The sequence below is a fragment of the Oncorhynchus clarkii genome, chromosome 13 (genome assembly GCF_045791955.1).
Source record: "Oncorhynchus clarkii lewisi isolate Uvic-CL-2024 chromosome 13, UVic_Ocla_1.0, whole genome shotgun sequence".
NCBI classification, from domain to species: Eukaryota; Metazoa; Chordata; class Actinopteri; order Salmoniformes; family Salmonidae; genus Oncorhynchus; species Oncorhynchus clarkii.
In genome coordinates, this window is record NC_092159.1 from 25,195,666 (window position 1) to 25,201,665 (window position 6,000).

Sequence of the window (6,000 nt, forward strand, 5' to 3'; positions counted from 1 at the left end):
TTCACGATTGGGATGGTGTTCTTGGCTTGCAAGCCTCCCCCTTTTTCCTCCAAACATAACAATTGTCATTATGGCCAAACAGTTATATTTTTATTTTATCAGACCAGAGGACATTTCTCCAAAAAGTACGATCTTCGTCCTCATGTGCAGTTGCAAACCGTAGTCTGGCTTTTTTATGGCGGTTTTGGAGGAGTAGCTTCTTCCTTGCTGAGCGGCCTTTGAGGTTATGTCGATTTGGGACTCATCACTGTGGATATAGACACTTTTGTACCTGTTTCCTCCAGCATCTTCACAAGGTCCTTTGCTGTTGTTCTGGGATTGATTTGCACTTTTCGCACCAAAGTACGTTAATCTCTAGGAGACAGAACGTGTCTCCTTCCTGAGTGATATGGTGGCTGTGTGGTCCCCATGGTGTTTATACTTGTGTACTATTGTTTGTACAGATGAACGTGGTACCTTCAGGCATTTGGAAATTGCTCTCAAGGATGAACCCGACTTGTGGAGGTCTACAACTTTTTTTCTGAGATCTTCGCTGATTTCTTTTGATTTTCCTATGACGTCAAGCAGAGTCACCTAGTTTGAAAGTAGGCCTTGAAATACATCCACAGGTACACCTCCAGTTGACTCAAATGATGTCAATTAGCCTATCAGAAGCTTCTAAAGCCATGACATCATTTTCTGGAATTTTCCAAGCTGTTGAAAGGTACAGTCAACTTAGCGTATGTAAACTTCTGACCCACTGGAATTGTGATACAGTGAATTGTAAGTGAAATAATCTGTCTGTAAACAATTGTTAGAAAAATTACTTGTCATGCACAAAGTAGATGTCCTAACAGATTGCCAAAACTATACTTCGTTAACAAGAAATGTGTGGAGTGGTTGAAAAACCAGTTTTAATGACTCCAACCTAAGTGTATGTAAACTTCCGACTTCAACTGTATTTGCTAAGTGGACCTGAAAGTAGAAGGTGGAAAATCCCCTGTTGAATGTTGGTTGCTCATTTACACTCAAAGTACTCAGAGGAATGCGCTTTGGCCCATTTCCCTGGAAGGTGCAGAGCCTTCCTGTAATACACACGTAAAAAAAACATATATTTTTGTATTAGTATTGATATGATCAAGTAGCTAGGTAGTATAGAAATAGAGAGGAAACCTTCATTGAAAAACAACTTCTAACTTGATTGACACGTCACATTTGAGTTTGTATACTAATCGAACACCTCAAAATTACATCTGTGAAATCACACTAAATTTGACCTGCTGATAGTATGTAGCAAGTAAATAGCAACATTTAACATAAAGTGGTACCTCAAAGGAGATGATATGAGGACCAAATCACCCCAGTCACGAGTCTTCATAAAACAGGCGATGTCATCACTAATGTCATCATCAAGTAAAGCTTGAGGGCAAGACAAACAAATCAAATGACATGTCATTTCTCACATGCTTTGTGAACAACAGGTGTAGACTAACTGTGAAATGCTTACTTACGGGTACTTTTCCAACAATGCAGAGTTAAAGATAAAATAAATTTAAAAAACTGACATAGTGACAAAAGGAATAAATACACAGTGAATAACAATAATTAGTAAAAATAACAAAGCTATATACAGGGAGTACCAGTACCGAGTCAATGTGCAGGGGTACAAGGTTATTGAGGCAGCTATGTACATATAGGTTGGGATAAAGTGACTAGGCAAAAGGATAGATAATGGACAGTAGCAGCAGCATGTGTGTGAGTGTGTGTGTGTGTGTGTGTGTGTGTGTGTGTGATGTGGTGTGTGGTGTGGTGTGTGTGTGTTGCCAATATGCTGGGGTGTCAGTGTAAGTATGTGTGAGTGTGTGCAAGAGAGTTAGTGCAACAATGCAGGTCCTGGATGCCATTGGATTAGCCATTTAACAGTATTGTTTAGCAGTCTTATGGCTGTTCAGGGTCCTGTTGGTTCCAGACTTGGTGCACTGGTACCAAGGTTACAGAGAACAATCTATGGCTTGGGTGGCTGGAGTCTTACAATTCTTTAGGACTTCCTCTGACACCGCCTGGTATAGGGGTCCTGGTTGTCAGGAAGCTTGGCCACCACCCTCTGTAGCGTTTTGCGGTCGGGTGCCTTGCAGTTGCCGTACCAAGCAGTGATGCAACCAGTCAAAATGCTCTCAATGGTGCATCTGTAAAACTTTTTGAGGGTCTGAGGGCCCATGCCAAATCTTTTCAGCCTCCTGAGGGGGAAGAGGCGCTGTCGTGCCATCTTCAGAACTGTGTGGGTGTGTGTGGACCATGTTAATTCCTTAGTGATGTGGACACAGAGGAACTTGAACAAAGTATTGAGATAAACTTTTGTTATTGACCAAATACTTATTTTCCACCATAATTTGCAAATAAATTCATTCAAAATCCTACAATGTGATTTTCTGGATTTTTATTCTCATTTTGTCTGTCATAGTTGAAGTGTACCTATGATGAAAATTACAGGCCTCTCTCATCTTTTTAAGTGGGAGAACTTGCACAATTGGTGGCTGACTAAATACTTGTTTGCCCCACTGTATGGGAGGCGCCCTTTTTGTGACTTGGGGCGCGTTCCTCTGTTCAGACATTGCTGACGCCTGATGAATCTTACAAAGTCTGGACAGGTATTTAAGTATCATATAATCACATCATATGTTATAGCAATCTGTCAGTCGATGACACAGTCAATGATGTGGCACGCAACCATTGGTTAATGCATGCAACATCTGACCAGGGGAACGCAACCATTGTCTGCTTATTGCCCCCGCCTCGACCAACAAAAAATTTGCCAGTGAGTTGTTTCCCTCTGGGACTCCTGTTCCGCGGGGCAGGGGCAATAAGCACACCAGAGTGGCCCCGCCCCAATCAGAAAAAAATGAGGGGGTGTCTTGCTTTCTCTACTGTCTCTGCTTCAGAATTCTTCCCTGTTGTTAGCTAGTGATAGCAAAGATTATTTATTATATTGACAAGATTTCAAGAAACCATTCTGACAATGAAAATACATGTCCTCAAAGATGGAAAGCAGATGGGAGGAGACAAGATCAGGTGGGACCATTCTAAGCAATGAGACGGCAGAAACGCGTGTGAACAGGTACAAGTCGTTTTTCTGAAAGTTGCCGAATGCCACATGCGTCCACTTATATCAGTACATTTGTAACAACATTGATCAAATAACCCTCACGTAATTTGATACTCTCTCATAGACTTTCCTGCAAAATAATCTGTTTATCTCGCAGGGACAGATTTTGGGCCGAGTTAATTCTCTCGCTTCGCCTCTTCCACTCTGGTGATAGCTAGTGATAGTGATGCACAAGCTAGGCCTATTTGAAACATTGCTATCTACTGGCAGCATTTACCAGCCAGAATCAGAAGCTTGAAAAAACCCATTAAAAAAAAGCTTGAAAGGCCCATTTGAAAACCCCCCAAAACAAAATACAAAATACAACTGAACATCATAATATGATGTTTTTTATTTTATTTCGTTTTGCAGTCAAATATGGTAGTTTCAGTATAGTTTTACAAATGTTTTTCTTAATTATTTTATTCCAGTTTACTAAATCGTTTTTTCCAATTTTAGTTTAAGTTTACTATAATGACCTTGGTGAAGACACTAGCCAGCTGGTCAGCGCATGCTCTGAGTACTCGTCCTGGTATTCCGTCTGGCTCCGCAGGCTTGCGAATGTTAACCTGTTTAAAGGTCTTACTCACATCGGTGCGGTCTTAGTGCCAGCATCGGTTTGTGGTGGTAGATAGACATTTACAAAAAAATATAGATGAAAACTCTCTTTGTAAATATTATGGTCTGCAGCTTTGGTTCTGTTCAATTAGCCAAGTCCACGAACACTCATCTCAATGTAGAATATATGAATAACCAATCGTACATTATATGTTAACATTATGCTAAATAGGTTTATGGCCGAAGGATGTATTTTGCTCACCACGGCACATTGTCTGGCAGAGATTGAGAGATCGAGTAATCAAAGCACAGGCAATCTGATCGCCCTGCTGGAGTAGACCATATTTACATTGTAGTCAATTAGCAGATGCTCTTATCCATAAGGAATTACAGAAGCAATTAAGGTTAGTGCCTTGTTCAAGGCCACATCGCCAGATGTTTCACCTAGTCGGCTCGGAGATTCAAACCAGCGACTTTTTGGTTACTGGCCCAACGCTCCCAAGTGCTAGACTACCTACCGCCCGAACATAGAGACTCATGGGTTTGGCCATTTGTAGTTAGTTGTGTTTTCTCCCCGGGTTGTGGATGGCTCTCTTTTTCCCCCTCCTCCTTCTGACTCGTCGTCGCTTGCGTCTTCCTCATAACATTCACTTTCTGGCTTATTGACATCTGCATTCCGACTTTCCTTTGCGATCTGAGTTTCGCCGCTTTCGCTCTCCGTCTTTCTTCGTTGCTATTGCTCTCATCGTCACTTTCCTTCGACTTTGCGTCTCTCTTTGGCCAGTCATTGAACGGCCTCCTGAACAATGGACGTCTGCATTTCACTGAAGGTTTCACTCTGAGCTCGTTGTGTTTTCCCTCTGTCTCGTCTGCATCTCTCGTCGTTGGCATCTACCTCTCTGTGAGAGGTTGGCTTGACTTCTCTCAGATCCGTTGTCTCTTTCTGACTCATGGCTACCATCTTCTTCCTTGTTTTCGGGTCCTTTGAATGGTATCTTGTGGCCTCCAGCTAAACGGTGGGTATCTGGTCCTCATGACAGGTCTCTCTCTTTGGCCAGGATGCCTATTCGTCGAAGGGACTTTGTCTTTCACCACAGGGTTATGTCGCAGAATACTGTAAGATAACTGGAACAACCATGTCATGTTATGAACAGAAAGGAAACATAGAAAGTAAGACCAAGACCATTAGATATTTGAAGGTTTAAAGCAATGCTACATTAATAGGTAGTCATGGACCCCAAAGACAGGTCTTGATATTTGAAGTGATCTTCGGGGTAACTTCAATCAACAAACTTCATTACAAAAAATGTTGCCAAGATGTCATCCATTGATGCCCTTTTCATGTATTTTCTTTGCCTGACTTTGAGGGCTGCTTCCTCCAGTTTGGTCTTCAGCTCACATTGGGAGAGTTGCCGCCCCTCAGACAGCCTGGGGACCACCAAGGCTGCTACGGCTAATTACACCAGCAGCTCCAGCTTCATGTTGTATCTGGGTGATCTGTTCAGAGCAGTGTGAAATGCTGTGAACCAAGTATATAGTATCCTATATTGAGGTTATAATGCGGTCGTCTGCACCATGGGCACAGCGGAAATGTACACTGAAACAATAACATTAAACAACATCATATTGCGGCTTTAAATACCTCCCATGGTTCCAGCTGATGAAATAACTTTACTGTTGTAGACAAATACAATAATGAAACCTGAGCAAATCGTTAAAGGAGTTGTCAACAAACACTCACATACCTCATTGTTTATAGATGTATTGTCAAATGGCTTGAAAATAAACCCCACAAAGAATATATTACAAGCCGTCATTGGGAGGGGGGAAAAAAGGACTACTGCTTAATTTAAAAAAGAACAAAACATCAGCCCTGCCACTTGATTTTCTGTAGTGCTAAGGGATGCAAGGACTGACAGTCCATTAGGTCAATATGATAGTTTTAACCCTGTTTTGCATGGCGAACGTTTGTAATGGTGTGTTTCCTGCCTTAAGGCTATGGAGTGTTCAGAACAAACAGAAAACCAGGAACATTCCCAGGACATTAAATAACATTCCCATTAACTTAGGGTTTTATCTAACATTCGGATGATAATATCCCAAAAACTTTGAAATATTGTTTTGGATTTTTTCAGAATTAAAAAAAATGAAACATCCTTAGAATGTTCTAACATTCACTCAAATGTTGTGCACAACATCTGTAAAAAGCACCACAGAACATTCCACTAATGTTCTTATTGGGTTTCCAGGTAATGTAATAAGAAACTGTGTTCTGGGAACGTTCTTTTAACATCAGGCAAATGTTTTATACAAACATTGTA